Below are 16185 nucleotides of genomic sequence, written 5' to 3' on the forward strand. Positions count from 1 at the left end.
CTGCAATATGCTAAGTTCCCTGTTGCCAGTAGGTGTGTCACGTGCCGCATTCCTGTTCCACACCTACTACAAACTGCTGTGCTTGTAGTAAATGTTGAAGGATTGGTGTTCGTTTGACTTGCTTTCAGTTACTACTTTTTCAAGTGAGTGATAATATTTCACCATTTTATAGTTTCCTTAGAACTTCATTGACTGTCAGTTTACATTGTGTGATATTGGTGAAACCAATGCCATTTTAGTTACCTCTTGTCATTTGTTTAAAAAATTTAGATTAAGAAGATGTTTGAGAGATTATATACTCATATAGAGATTCTTATAGTAAAAGTTTTAAAAAAATCTACTTATGATGGTTGGAGCAGAACCTATGCAGAATGAAACAAAACCCCTCAGTGTGAATTTCTGAATGATCTCTTAAGCCATTGGAGAGGGGGGAAAAACAAAGAAATTTTCTATATACCTAAATATTAATTCAGGCTTTGGATATAGTGAGTCTGTTTTGGAAATAGCTGTTAGGGTTTCACCATTTTGAAATTCAGTAACTAGCTGTGAATTTGCCTCCTTTATACTTGTGTATCAGAAACTGAGCCTTATTTTAAAATTTCTCACAAAAGTAGTCTTGGAAAAAGCTTTTGAGACTGATTTCTTGGGATCCCCCCGCCTTTTCATTTCTGAAACCTAAGTAGCAAAATCAAAACCTGTGCTTTGTTCTGTACAGAGCTAAAATCAAACCTGTGCTTTGTTCTGTACAAAGCTGTGGTGATTAGATTGCATATTTACTCGGACACACACGCATGTTGCTGTGTGGAATCGCTGTCCATTGTAATCTCCAAATGAAACAGGGAGCTGGGGGCAGGGTGGTGATCTGGGATTAACTGAGATGAATTTATCTCAGCTTTTCAAAACACTGTGTGAGCACAATATAATTCACTTGGACAACTGTGGAATAAAACTCTTGTTTTAGTGGCCATTAGATATTTCATGGGAACTGACGGCACAGGAGAAGAATATATGGTACAAATGCTTGACAGAATTTGAAGTAGCATTTACATCACCAACTGAAATACAATTAATTTTTTTTCCAAGGTGATTTATATAGCCTGACTTCTGTGACTGAGGGATTGATCTCTTGGCAAGTCTTTATGAAATGACACCACAGGAGGGGAAATTATGTGCGTACATCAGGCATTGCATTTACTTTGTTAGCCTTCTTTACAGAGGGCGTATAATCTTGTTCAGTATGACTAACAAAAACTGTAGCTGTACTTTGTCATGAAAGACTTCCTCAGTTTCCAGAAACAATGGGCACCACAGAGAGAAGCTTTCTTTCTTTCCATCCACATTTCTATTAATGTCCTGGTTGCACTTTACTCTTTTATGAAGCCCTTTTGGTCACATCAACAGTTTGTTCTAATCTATCTATCTTAACTTCTAGCTTCGTCTGCAAAATTTGTGTGGTTAGCCCAACACACATGCAGATAAATTGCCTAGGGTTCAGTTTTCTCAGTCTTGGAACTAAGTATGCTGCAGTAGGCTGAGCTGATGGATGTAGCTTTTCAGCAATATTGATGTTTCTACAGCTGAATATAAATCTTTGGATGCCTTGGTTTGCACTTTCATATTCATGTGCAGTTCTTGACCACTGGTTTTCAAATAGCTTCAGCTCTCAGAAAGCTCTGTGTTAAGTAGAAAGACAAAGAAAATTGTTCTTCTTCACCCCCTGCTCTTCTGCCCACTCACAACAGTAAGAATCGTGAGCACAAGTCTTTTGCCAAATGTGAGTAGTGACAACTCCCAATTCACAAACTGATTACATTCTCATGGCTTCTTGTCAAGTCAGTTCGTGGTTTTGAACTTGGAATGTGTTTTCTAATGGGAGAAAAGAATTCAAAGAATAGATGAGCCTGCTAAAACTTTTAACCCATAACATTCTAGCAGGATAGTTTTATTTATACTTTAAAACCTAACCTTCCCCCATGTTTTCCCTGTGGAAAAATGTCCCTGATTCTGCTTTGGTATCATAAGGAACATACACGTTTCATTCTTAACTTTAGGAGATGGCCACCTGTCTCCCCCTGTGTATCCTGGGGCAATGTATCAGGCAGGGTTCTGAGACAGAAGCAGTGGAGACTGGCTGAATGCTTTACGCAGAGAAGTAATTTATGGAGAAGATGCCGTGGGGTGGTTTCCAGAACTGCTAAAAGTTACGAAGAGGTCAGGAGCAATTAGAGACTACACAGCCAGATTCATAGTCAAGGTCATATGCTATGATTAGTTCTATGCAGGGTGGACCCTGTCACTGAACACAGAGTCATACTGGTTCACACTGACCACACCATTGGGACCAGACACTTGCTACCAACTCTGTCACCTCAACCTTTGCTGCCTCTGGGCACTAGATGTTGTTGCCATTGCCCTCACCCACAATAAGTTCCTCCTGCCCGTGTCTCCAGCTTTAGATGCAGGTCGGGCCAAGACTAGGTCCCATGCCTTAGCTGCAAGGGAGTCTGGCAAGGTGAGTGTCCAGCCATTTTTGTCTCTATGTTTAAAGGTGTGTCTCTCATCAATACTCATATGATGAGAAATTTCCCAAATATAGGAAGGGGGTTCAGATGCTGAATAGTCTCTTCTTCCCTCTATAAGGACAAATCTTCACTATAAGAAACCACCATCTGGGCTCTGGTAGATGGGGAGTGGCCAACATGTTTATCTGTTTGAAGCTGTAGTTGACCACTCTATGATAACAGAGACGGCGGATTCCCTCTTGTGCACTGGTATCCAGGGACCCTTTCATCGCGTGTTAACGAAGGCTAGAGGTGTCACTTGACAATTTAAGTATAATTGACCTCTCACGGTATGCTCCTTACGACTTTAAGATAAAATGCATTAAATAGAATTTTAACAATTCGATTAACTAGGAGGAGCAGATTAAGATTTATCTGTTTTTTTTAAAATTTATAGTATATAAATGAAACTTCACATTATTAGTTTGTCTTAGATGATTTATAGATCGTTTATATATTTTATTCATAAGTTTCTACCCTCTTAAAAATGCGTTTTTATTTGCAGTAATACATATGTGTAGATTACAAGTTGCTGCCTGCTTATTTGCATCGTCATTTCTCAGAGGCAACTACTTTCAATTCAGTGAACTCTTCTTCTGATGTTTACTTCCATGTAGCTAATTATTTTTATAATGATGTTTCTTGAAATTTTTTTTTCCTTTTTAGACATTAAACATTGAATTTCTATTAAGGAATATAAGGGGTAGCTCTCTTTTATACTCCCTCCCTTAAAATACCTGCCTCTCACTCTCTGAGATAGTTATATCTCGATTTATTTTCACCATAAATATTTTTCACAGCTGAGTTATGCAGTGTACTGTGTTTTTATTTTCTTTCTTGTTCAGCATATTAAAAAAATCTTTTTTTCTTTTTGGCTTCCTATTCTATTTATGTGCTACTTATTCATCCCCAAATTCTCAAATAAGGTCAAACACAACGGCTTGGCTCTCAGTTCTTTTGTGTGTGTCTGTGGTGTGTGTGACGTTTTTCCGGGAGCCTTTGCTTGCCTGCTCCCTTCTGGACTGTTTGCTCTTGAGACCTTATGCACAGCTGTTGACCTGGAATTTTACTACCATGTTAGGAGTTCTTGATTGACCTGTTTACTGAATAGCATCTCTCCTGGTTTCCTCTTTCTTTTGGGGGAGGCACATTGCCCAGTTGCTTCTTGAGAAAGAAGAGTATGTATGATGTAATTTTTTGGAGATCTGGCATGTGTGCAAATATCACTTAGTCTCTCCTCACATATGATTGATACAGAATTTAAAGTTGGAAATTATTTTCCCTGAGAGTTTTGGAGTCCTTGCTTCATTTCCTTTCGCTTCCAATTTTGCTATTGTTGGATGCTTTTCTGATTCTGGTTACTTTATATGTGACTTTTTTTGGGGAGGCGTGTAGTGGGGGAGCTTTTAGAGTCTTTTATTTTTAATCGCCTAATGTTCTGAGGTTTCAGCATAATGTGCCTTGGTGTGTAACTTTTTCCATCCATTGTGATGATTTTTGCGGCAGGTGGTGGAGGATAATTTTCTTCCCACTGTTTTCTGTATTCTCTTTTCTGAAACTCTTATTTGTCAGATGCTGAAACGTTTGTATTTTTCCTCCAACTTACTTATTGTTAAAAAAAAAAAGTCCCTGATCTCTATCCTTCTATTTTTTTGTTCTGCTCTTGGGGAACATTTAAATCTCAATTATCTTCTAACCCTTCTAAGGATTTTTAATTTCTGTGATCATAATATTAATTTCTAATAGCTCTTGTTCTAATAATATTTCTTTTTTTTTTTTTTTTTTTTTTTTTTTGTGGTACGCGGGTCTCTCACTGTTGTGGCCTCTCCCGTTGCGGAGCACAGGCTCCGGACGTGCAGGATCAGCGGCCATGGCTCACGGGCCCAGCCGCTCCGCGGCACATGGGATCTTCCCGGACCAGGGCACGAACCCGTGTCCCCTACATCGGCAGGCGGATTCTCAACCACTGCGCCACCAGGGAAGCCCCAATATTTCTATTTTATAGCATCCTATTCTTGTTTTGCTTTATGGATGCAAGTATCTTTTTAATAATGTGTATGAAGTTTTTTCCCCACTCCCAGCATTGACTCTCTTTTCTCCTAAACTTCCTGTCTGTCACGTTAGGCTCTTCATCACATGTCTGGTGATCATCTGCTGTCCATTTTTATTTATGTGGAGGCTCTTTGGCATAAACAAGTTGACAGGGCTCTCTCATGTCACCTGGTGACCTTACTTGCCATAGGCTGATTTTCTGTTTTCAGAAGCCCCCTTTCTCCCTAGTTTTGGTAACTGTAGATCTCTTTTCTTGGGCTGGTTAGAAACCCAGCAAGGGAGGGGCTGTGGGTCTCTCCACTCAGTGTACACTTTGACTCAGTCCTCTGTTTCAGAATGGTACCTCCACCCAGTCACTCTTCCTAGTGTCCCTGAGTCCAGACCTTCTCAGGTGGAAGGAGAGAGTTGACAAGCTTCATGGCTAAGGAAAGATCTGGAGGTTTACTCCTTAAAATGTCTTACGAGCAATTCTCCAGTTTTCAATGCCATCTCTGCACTGCCTTCTCCATTCGTCCCCCACTTTAGATGTAACTGGACTTTGTACTTTCTGAAGGGCCTGTGCCCCATATTGTCTGGCTTCTTCCTGTCAGTTCTGCTAGGAGGCATTTCAGTTTTGTCTGTCCGTGCTTTGAAACTTCACTCGTCATTTGCCCATCTGCTTTCCATTTTCCAAAAATTTTTTCCATTATTTTTCTCTTTTTCCATTCTCTTTCTTCTTGTGAGTTTATCTCTTCCTCTTATTTGGTGTCATTTAGTGGAGGGAATGCAGTTAAGCACATGATTGTAATCCACCACTTGATCCTGCAAATCCTTAACCGTGAACTGTTGAGATTTGGTCTCTCCATTTGTATAAATGGTTGTCTGGTCCATTAAAGAAGAGTTAATTTGGTTACTCTAGGATGGATTCCATTTACTGTACTTTTCAGTTTCATTCAGAGATTGTTGCTCTCACTGTCAAAATTGAACTAGGTGTCATTCTTTCTTGATTTGAGTACATAATAGGAAAAAGGGTCAGTTATTTCTTAGGTATAAATTCCAAGTCTGACCTCAAACCCAGTCACAAGAATAACACACACAATTTACAACACTGCAAAGAAATGACTTCCATCCCTGCAGGTTTTCCATGGCCATAATCCCAGTTGGGTCAGTCTTTCATAGATTCCCTACTAGTTTGACTTGAGTTGTGTCCAAGCTGGAAAAACATTCTTTTCTAAGTACCATTTTATGTGGTGGTCCCAGGTGTATTCAGAGTTTCCATGAAGCATCTCTGTAGATTCTACAGAAGAATGTCAGACCATGATATCTTTCTCCATTCCAGGATAAAATCTCAGAATATCTCTTGTAAAATGCAGAAGATTTCATAATGTGCCAAAGGCTTACATTATTGAACATGTAAACACCACAGCAGAATCGGGACCAAATATGACCTCTCTTTCAACTTTTTCCTTACATTTTTATTAGTTCTCCAATTTTAACATTAACAACTGATTTTTTAAATAATGTTTAATGTATTAAGGTATGTCAAGAATTACTGTAGGGCTTCCCTGGTGGTGCAGTGGTTAAGAATCTGCCTGCCAATGCAGGGGACACGGGTTCGAGCCCTGGTCCGGGAAGATCCCACATGCCGCGGAACAACTGAGCCCGTGAGCCACAACTACTGAGCCCGTGTGCCACAACTACTGAAGCCCACACGCCTAGAGCCCGTGCTCCACAATGAGAGAAGCCACCACAATGAGAAGCCTGTGCACCGAAACCAAGAGTAGCCCCCGCTCACCGCAATTAGAGAAAGCCCGCGTGCAGCAAAGAAGACCAAACGCAGACAAAAATAAATAAATAAAATAAATTTTTTAAAAAAAGAATTACTGTAAAATTACTATGGGCCTTATTCAACCATTGTAAAGCAAAGGGAAAGCCAATTCAAACTTTAAAGCTTTTGTGTCCTGTAGGGTTTGAATGAATATAGGGGAATATGATCTGATTCCCACCCTAGAGCTTACAGAATCCTTTAAAAAAAAATGTTTACCTTCATATGGTAGAATTAATATTTTCCTGTTTCAGACACCTCATGTTCTTTGTTGGTCAAGGTTGAAAGTATGTAGAGCTTCTGAGAGGAAATATTTCTATTTGAAGGTCCCTGTTTTCATCATGATAGGTGAAGGGTGCCAGGCATCTGTTCTGTGCTAAAGCTTACTAGAAGTGTCGCTGCCTCTGAGCAAGAAGCAGGAAGTACTTCTGTCCTTAAAACCAGAAATAGATGCTCTTTCTCATGATCATAACTCAAAAGATCATCTTTTTTTAATGAGATGGGCTCATCCCTTGTAGTTTTCACAGATTTAATGATCAGATTGTTTAATGCAGAGCTTGGAGAAAAATAGGTCTGGTGAGATAGATAATGGAGATTTTTCTGGACGCCAAAACAACATCAACTTTGTGCTTTTTCTTTTTCTCTTTGTAAATCTTTTTACCTCTTCTTTCTCTCTTATTTTTCATTTACTATTTTTGATGATTCTCAAAGAGATTTTCCTGTCTTATTTTAACATGGTGGTACATTTACATAATTTTCACTGTATTTTAACTTCAAAAGATCATCAGGGGAGAAAAAAATAATCTGCAAGAAGAATTGGATGTGTCAGGATTTAGGTATACTGTATATAGTCTAACTTGCTTTAGACAACTCTGCCAAGTATTGTGTAATGTGTTGGCAGTCGGAAGGAGAAAAATTGCTTCTTTGCTGATTTTAGGAAGTCCTATTTGTGTTTTGGAAAGTGGAGCAAGGTAAAAATAAAGGGAAGAAAGAAAGTAAAAGTAATTTAAGGGAAATAAGGTATTGTATGTGAAAGTGTCTTGTAAACTGCTAAATAACATAAAGCTGGTAGTTACTGTTATTACAAGGGCATAACTTACAGTGAGAAAGCAAAGATTCAATAAAGAAAAATGGGAAAAGAAATCATTTGAATAAGAAAAAGTTGAGGAAGAAACAAAGTGGGAATATCATAATGCGGGGAAGTTTTACATTCTAGTTTTTTTTACCTGAAAATGCAGTAATACTTACTTCCTATTTAAACAGTTAAGTTGAAAACATTTTATTTATTAACCAAAAGGAAAGTTGTTGAAAATAATTTGGGAAGAGGATCTTATCATATGAGTTGGTGAGAACTGGATAGGAACCACTAGGCAGATGACTTTCTCAGCTCTAAATAAAGATCTGTGTGTCATAGGGGGTTATGTAGTGCGTTTCCACTTAAGGTCTAATTTACATTTGTTGGTATCGTCTGAGCCTTTCACTTGTTCTTCATACCTTTGCAAGGTAGGTATCATTAACCCATATTACAGATGGGAGTAGAAGGCTAATTGACTTGCCCACAGCCACTTACTCATCCAGTGACAAAGCCCTCCCTTCTCCAGCTTTTGAGTTTATTCCCACATTTCCCCAGGTACTTCACATCAGAGCAATTGGTTCGGTTGTGTTCCTGGATATTCAACTTACTGGGTTTCTCTAAAAGAAGTCCTTGAAATATAACCGCAGTCACTTACAAATAACACCCCAGGGCATGTTTTAGGTTTGGTTGTGGGTTTCCCTGGTGGCGCAGTGGTTGAGAGTCTGCCTGCCGATGCAGGGGACGCGGGTTCGTGCCCCGGTCCGGGAAGATCCCACGTGCCGCGGAGCGGCTGGGCCTGTGAGCCATGGCCGCTGAGCCTGCGCGTCCGGAGCCTGTGCTCCGCAATGGGAGAGGCCACAGCAGTGAGAGGCCCGCGTACCGCAAAAAAAAAAAAAAAAAAAAAAAAGAAAGAAAAAGGTTCAGCTGTGTCTGTACTAAATGACTTCGTGCAAGTCCTACTTAAGGCATACGATTTGAAATCTATAAGAGCCAAGGGATAAACAAAAAAGACATCTCACCTGCCCCAGTATGGGTTCAGAGTCTGTGTACTGTGTCCTTCAGAACTTATCTGGAGCTTAGTATTTTAAGTTTTAATTATCTTATGCTTTTTAGTTTTATTTGGTTTCCAAAATCATAGCTGACTTGAAGAAGGGAAAGGTTGATACTCTAAAAGCAATGAGACTCAACTCTTGACAGCAAGGGAGAGGACATAACCAAACTATGAAAGGTAGGCAAAAATATCTCCCAAAATATAGCGGTCAGCAACCTTTGAGTAGAGGAACAGACATCCCTCTGTGCCTGGAAAGGTTGTCTTGCCACTGGCCACTCTAGGCAAGGTCAGTGTGGTCACCAGCAGCACACACATAAAGCCAGTCCTATGCCCTGTCCCTCTATCTCATCCGTTCATCTTCCACTCACATCCTGACTCCACTTGGCTGTAGACCTGGATCTATGACTTAGATTTCACCTTTGGCTCTCCTTTTCCTAGGTGTTTGAATTTCATCAGTCTCTTCCCTTTGATTCTCAGAGTGTCCTGTTGCTTTGGTGGGAACTCCCCATCTAGGTCTCATCACGGTGGTAGAAACTCAACATCTGCCTAGTATCCACTGGGCCAGCTTCTTTTCCTCAGCGATAGTGTTCTCATGTTCTAACAGAGCATGATAATTGATAGGCATATTGATTATCCTATGTCACCAAAGCCTAATCACATTCTGGATTCTCTGAGAAGGCATTACCTTTTAGGGAAAAAAAAAAAAATCCAGTATGGTTGAAATTAAACCCATTTTATTACTTAGATGGGTCATCCTTCAGCCATTATGAAACTCTTCGTCATCCTCAATGCCTTACCCACTGAGGTTTCTAAAAAGCAGAAATTTTACGGTACTATAAGTGCAGAGTGATACAGAGACTTATAATTTGATGAGTTACAGACTATGTTATTTAGAACATAATCAACTTTTTTAGTAGCTTGAACCAACTTTCATATCAAAAAAGATGTTACGGGCTTCCCTGGTGGCAGTGGTTGAGAGTCCGCCTGCCGATGCAGGGGACACGGGTTCGTGCCCCGGTCCGGGAAGATCCCACATGCCGCGGAGCGGCTGGGCCCGTGAGCCATGGCCACTGAGCCTGTGCATCCGGAGCCTGTGCTCTGCAACGGGAGAGGCCACAACAGTGAGAGGCCCGCATACCACCAAAAAAAAAAAAAAAGTTACATTAAACAAAGCCCTTAAAAAAAATATTTTGCTTACAAATGTGTCTTTTAGGTTAATAGCAGATACTTAGAGTTGTTATGTTATAAAACAGTTAGAAAGGGAGATAGTAGAACAAGTGATTGTTGACGTGAAATGTTTATTTCGGAGAGAATTCTTGGCATTTTTGCCCCATATCAGCATAATAAGAATTTGGAGGCGAGGAGGGAAGCATTGATGTATTTGTTGAGGATTAATGTCCCTGTAGAGCATTTGTGTTAGTGAATATAATATGGATAATACCATAAATATAGTAATTAAAAAGTTGCACACTAAACACTTTGTGCACTGGCATAAATATTCCTTTCCTCCCCTTGGTGGCTTGCATTCAAGTGAATGGTGTATTGTTCATCTTGGTCTCCTAGATTCTTAATCAAGAATAAGAAAAAGGATGGCAGTCTCAAAGATCTGTTTCCTTCTCCATATATTGCTGTTCAGATGGGCAGAAACAGATTGGATGTTTCAGGACAGAGTTATTTTTTAACAGTTCAGAAAAAAGTCACATAGTACACACTAATAAACAAAACAATAAACCCATTATTCCTCACTTTGGGGAACTTTATCCTTCAAGTTGTTTCCAAACAGTACTACAGTGGGCTTCTTGTCATGTGTCAAATGTGTTCATTGTGATCAGTGATACCTTAGAGCTTATGCGTTATAAAAGAAATGAGATGATGCATAATATAAATATATGTTTGGATCAGAATTTTTAAGGAAGCGAGACTTGATTATCTCATTAGGATCTGTTGCCCAGTGCCGTTGAAGCTGAGCGGGTTGCTGTGTGAATGCGCGGCTGGGAGGAGAGGCACCCTGCTGTTAAAGTAATAATGGGTCTGTCCTTCACACCAAAGGATAACAAAGAAGGCAGATAGATGTAAAGTGGGCAATTTCTGTTTCTTTGTATGCTCAAAATGTTCACACCTACTTATTTTCCCACTTAAGAGGCATCCTGTTTTTCATAATTTCATGATTTCTGGTTTCTCTTAACACACAATATTTACTTATGAGTTCATAGAGACTTTCTTCTGCGAAGGGGAAAGTAAATGCAGTTGAATGTGATTTGTGGCTTGACTCTGAGTCAGTTAGGGTGGGAAAGGAAGGAATAGAAAGACTAATTCTGTTCTCACCATTTAATTGGCCTCTTTACCTCCTCGTTGTGAGAACTCTTCGCTTATGTCTTGGCTTATCGATTGATTCCATATTTATGGACTGCTTGCTCTATCTCCTGTGCCCCAGGGATACAAAGATGAATGGCCCAGTCAGTAGTCATCTGATGGCTCTGGAACCATCTCAATCCTGGCTGACTTCAAGGATGATAATGATGTGTTTATCTAGAATTCTAAAATTCTGTCATCTTCCAAAGATGGCCTGGAGACATGTTCATGTGACCAGAATAGACAAACAACCCTGGAGCAGCCTCGGAGTTTGTGGGATCACAAAGGCTGCCTAGAGAACAGAAAATCTGCTCTTCAAGGTGTTTTTCATTGCATTAGATTTTCTAATGCGCCTTGCTACTTTGGGCATCGTTGGAGTGCTTTCCCAGAGCTAAGTCACTCCACCCACTTCCGGATTCACAAAAACCTGAGGCGAAAGAGTGGGCAGGAGATGGATTGTGATGACTGCGCTGCTGTCTTAAGGGACGTTTCACTAGGAAACCGCTGCCAGCTCCACTCTCCTCTTCTTTTTGCCTTTTCTTTAAGATGTCTGACTCTTCATTCTCATTAGGTCAGTCATGCTAGAAAGAATCTTTGAATTGAAGCATCTTAAGAGGCCTTGTACGATAGTGGGTAGTGGTTTCATTTAATGAAACTATATGTAAACCTTTGGAACGGTTGGCACCGGGGACCAAAGATCATTTTAAGAGAGTGTTCTTCTGAATCTTTTGCTTGTATGGTATTTTTTTTGGTACTACTAATAACTTCTACTGTGGGTGTGCCTATCTCGCAAATGCCCCTTCCCACCTTGATATGTACTGGCGTATATGTCTATTTACCTTAAAACAGGGTCAGACTACTTACAACAGGGTAGCATGCCAGAAACCAAGATTTTCAAGATCTGTGTCATCAAACCATTTATGTGTCAACTTATTCCTAGCAAAGAACCATGGCAACTATTTATCTACAATACTGATGTCATTTAGTCTATCGCCTCTAATATCCTAGTGCTGTTACCTACAAACTTACTATAACCAGATTTGTTTTCACTCCTCTAAATCTAACATACTTCTAATATAAGAGGGTTATGAATTCCCCCTTCCTCTTCAAGGTCAGCCCCTTTGTTTGTACTCCTGACCCTTTTCCCCCACCACCTTTGGGATTTTATTCCATCCTTACCTCCTCCCTCTTGAACTCTCAACCTTTCCGTCTCTACTGCTGTCAGTATGGACTTCCATTAATTAGCACCAGTGTCTTTCAACAACTGTTCGTCCTCCTTTCTCTTCTTTGACTTGCTCTGTTATCACTGCCTCTACCACTTCAGTGAAACCACCTTCAGTCAAGGTGGCCAGTGACTGCTTAAGTGTCAAAGCCAAAGCTATAGTTTTCATTTCTTAACTTTATTCATCTCATTGTATTCCATGGTACCTCTCTGCCTTTCTTCCTTGGTCCTTTTCAGAAGATCTTTTTTCTCTGCCAGTTCTGTCATTGTCTCTACAGTTCTGCTTTTGGCACTACTCCTCCAGTCTTCTCTCTCTACACATGTTCCTTCAGTGATTATCACCCGCTAATCTGATTTCTGCTACTTTCTATGTAGTGACCACTTCTGTGCCTTTACGTTTTGCTCAGGTTTCTTCCCCAAGCCTCACTCTCAAAAATATCTGGTTGTCCTCACTTGAATCTTCTGCATCTCAATTTCTAATGCACCAAACTAAACCCGTTGTCTTCCTTACTAAACTTGTTAATTCACTAGTATTCTCTACCTCATTTGTCACTGCCGTCCACCCACATGTAGTCAGGTACCATGTTGTTCTGCTTTTAGTGTCTGGATGTTTCCCAAGTACTAATTCTTCTCTCCTTATCCCTTCCCCACACCTCCACTGCCCTAATCTTCACCCTTCCTCTCCAGCCTAACTGGTCTCCCTGCCGCTACTCTGCCCTCTTTGAATCCATCCGGAGAGAGAGTAATGCATCTGAAACCCAGATCTGATCCATCAGTGGCTGTCTGCAACTAGTTTAAAGTTCTCGAATATGTGTACAGGGTTACAGTCAGGCTCCATGCAGCTTCTTTCCTGGCCTCAGTCTAGAGAGTCCAGCAGCACTGAATACACCAGGCAGTTTTCTTACTCCTGCCTTTTCCGTTGTCTTGTCTCCCAGTCCCCGCTTGGCTAAGTCCTGCCCAGCCTGAGGACATGCCAGGCACCCCTGGTACTTGGAAGCCTTCCCCGACTTCTCCATTTCTGGGCTGCTTGCCATGTGTCTCCGTCACTGTGCTCGTCCCACTGTCCTGTGGGGTCAGCCGTGTGTGTTCCTTGGTCTCACTAGACTTTGCTTTCCTTAAAGACAGAGACAGTGCCTTATTCTTCTTTGTAGCGCCCGTGCCTAGGACGGTGCTTCACATATAGGAGGCGTTCAATGTATGTTTTTTTTTTGTTTTTGTTTTTGTTTTTGCGGTACGCGGGCCTCTCACTGCTGTGGCCTCTCCCATTGCGGAGCACAGGCTCCGGACGCGCAGGCTCAGCGGCCATGGCTCACGGGCCCAGCCGCTCCGCGGCATGTGGGATCTTCCCTGACCGGGGCACGAACCCGTGTTCCCTGCATCGGCAGGCGGACTCTCAACCACTGTGCCACCAGGGAAGCCCTAACATATGTTTTTTAAGTGAAGACTTGATAAGGACAATAAATAAATTTGATGTCTACAAAAAAGGGCAGAAGTAATCCATGTGTAGTAGTACCTTTAGGAGGGGGCACGAAGGGGGTTTCTGGGGTACTGATAACGTTCTGGATTTTGATCTGGTGTGTTCACTATAGGAAAATTCATTGAGCTGTCGGTGTGTGGTATGTGTCCTTTTCTATATTTATGTTCTACTTCAATGAAAAGTTTTAAAAAAATTAATTTGATGTCTTTGCTACCCAGTGTAGAAAATTTAGTTTTTCCTTTCAAGCTTTTAGAGTTTTTTTGTTTTTTTGTTTTTTTACAGAATATCAGTTTAGATGTCACAACAAAGAACCAGGCTAGTGCTATTCCTTGACGTTAAGGAAGAGTGAGATGAAAAAGCGTCAGCATGGGTGGGGTTGTCTGGTCCTCTATAGAGGGCAGGTGACGGTCCAGTGGTTAAGACTCTGCGCTTCTAATGCAGGGAGTGCAGTTTGATCCCTGGTCAGGGAACTAAGATCCCACATGCCACGTGGTGTGGCCCAATAAATAAATAAATAAATAAATAAGAGGGCCAGTGAGGGCCAGCCCTGATGGATAGACTTACAGCAACGTGTGCTTCTGTCACACTTAGTATAGTATAGGGGCCACATGCTAATAATCATCAACGTGCTCTGGGCCTGCCAACTGTGACAGGGAGACTTCATCTCAGATGTGACTATGAATAATTCATAAACCTGGTTATCTGGAAATTTGTGGTCATCAGCATTTGAATGAAAATATGCAATCATTATCCTAAATCTGTTTTTTTATTTCTACTTTCTTTTTGTCTCCCCCTCCCCGTACCACAGCTTAAACATCTCAGTCTTTCCTGAGTACTTGGAAACTGCCGGGGCCCCTGATAATGTGCTGACTGGTCGCTATGGGCAGACGGTACCCAGAGGCTCACTGTTATCCAGGCAGCTCATGTATGTATGGGATTTGTCTCTCTCTTTTTTTTTTTTCCCCCTTTAATTTTCAGTGTAGAATATTGCAGGCTACTGAACTGGTGAAGGTTTATAAGATATACATGACAGTGTTTAGAAATGCAGGAGAATGGATCTGCTCTAGGGTAAGTTTTTAATATTGAATGATGAGAAATGTTATCTAAATTAGGATTTTTATAATTCAGTGGCCCTATAAGGCAGACCAGAAGTGTATATCAGCAATCTCCCTTTTCTGTTTCAGCGCATCTACTCACATACAGGTTTTGTTTGTTTGTTTGTTTAAGTTTTCCTTTTTCATCACAATATATAACATTTGAAACAATAGCAATGCCATAAATTAGAAACATTTCCCAGTGATTTAAAAGATTCTTTTGCAATAAAAAAATTCATGGACCCAGAAGAGGTCCTCAGGGTATGTCATTGTTGAATACATGTTGGCGAGAGAGTCCCCGACTCTAATTTCTTAACATTCTCCATGGGAGGAAGCTGTTGATTCCCTCAGTGATGACTTTCTATGTCTCACAACAGTTAAGTTTTCCCAACAGTAGTCTTTTGGGAGTGGCTACAAATGCAGCCTTTTCCTATTTGGCTCTACCCTGATAACTTAGGAGGAAAATGATGATTGCCCATTTAATGATCTCTCTTATTTCTATAAAGCATAGTCTGTCTCAAACTTATTTTTTGCCCCCTTTAGTCTTTCAGCCTTGGGCCAGCTGTTTTGGTATTTACCTGTTTTTGTTGTTGCCCTTTGGACCTCTGGAATTTTGAGTTCAAATCAGGGGTGTGTTTGGGGTAATTCCTCAGAGTGCCTTTGTTCCCCTATCCTTTCTTTTTTTTTTTTTTTGGCGGTACGCGGGCCTCTCACTGTTGTGGCCTCTCCCGTTGCGGAGCACAGGCTCCGGACGCGCAGGCTCAGCGGCCGTGGCTCACGGGCCCAGCCGCTCCGCGGCATGTGGGATCTTCCCGGACCGGGGCACGAACCCGCGTCCCCTGCATTGGCAGGTGGACTCTCAACCACTGTGCCACCAGGGAAGACCCCCCTATCCTTTCTGTAGTTAAGGGTTACTGGCAGTTACCCTTAAGCCCCATTTCCTTGTACATTTCTTTTTCTTTTTTCTTCCTAGAAAAGTTAGAACCCTCCCGCAGGCAACTGCTTCTAAAATAAGCCAGATCGGTAGAAGCAGCAGCGGAAGAGAGCGCTGACAGCAGCCTGGGGGTCTGAGCCACCAGCGTTAGAGCCGGCTGGGATGGGAACAGTGGCTTTCATTGATAGACTTTCGTATCCTCCAAGGGCATCACTGTATTACTCTAAAGTCAGCCTTTTTTTTTTTTTTTTTTTTTTTTTTTGCGTTACGTGGGCCTCTCACTGTTGCGGCCTCTCCCGTTGTGGAGCACAGGCTCCGGATGCGCAGGCTCAGCGGCCATGGCTCACGGGCCCAGACGCTCCGCGGCATGTGGGATCTTCCCGGACCAGGGCACGAACCGTCTCCTCTGCGTCCGCAGGCGGATTCTCAACCACTGCGCCACCAGGGAAGCCCCAGCCATTTTTATAGTGAACATTATCAGAAAAAGTTTACCCTTGTCATACTGTAAGACAGAGACTGGCAAAGCGTGGCCCATGGGCCAGATCTAGCCCATGCCTGTTTTT

At 41.5% G+C, this 16185-nt stretch overlaps 1 protein-coding gene across 42 annotated transcripts in view; it reads left to right on the forward strand.

Annotated features, from left to right (window-relative positions):
• The window catches only part of APBB2 (amyloid beta precursor protein binding family B member 2), a 381324-nt gene that overhangs the window by 126755 nt on the left and 238384 nt on the right, over positions 1-16185 (forward strand). For 32 of the 42 annotated variants that reach the window (XM_067036201.1, XM_067036193.1, XM_067036204.1 and 29 more), the window contains one exon: positions 14403-14519. The exons of the other annotated variants lie outside the window; for them this stretch is intronic. The gene's annotated coding sequence lies outside the window, so the exon portion shown is untranslated. The remainder of the gene's footprint in view (positions 1-14402; positions 14520-16185) is intronic. 42 annotated transcript variants of the gene reach the window in all.

Source organism: Kogia breviceps, chromosome 6 (assembly GCF_026419965.1).
Source record: "Kogia breviceps isolate mKogBre1 chromosome 6, mKogBre1 haplotype 1, whole genome shotgun sequence".
NCBI lineage: Eukaryota > Metazoa > Chordata > Mammalia > Artiodactyla > Physeteridae > Kogia > Kogia breviceps.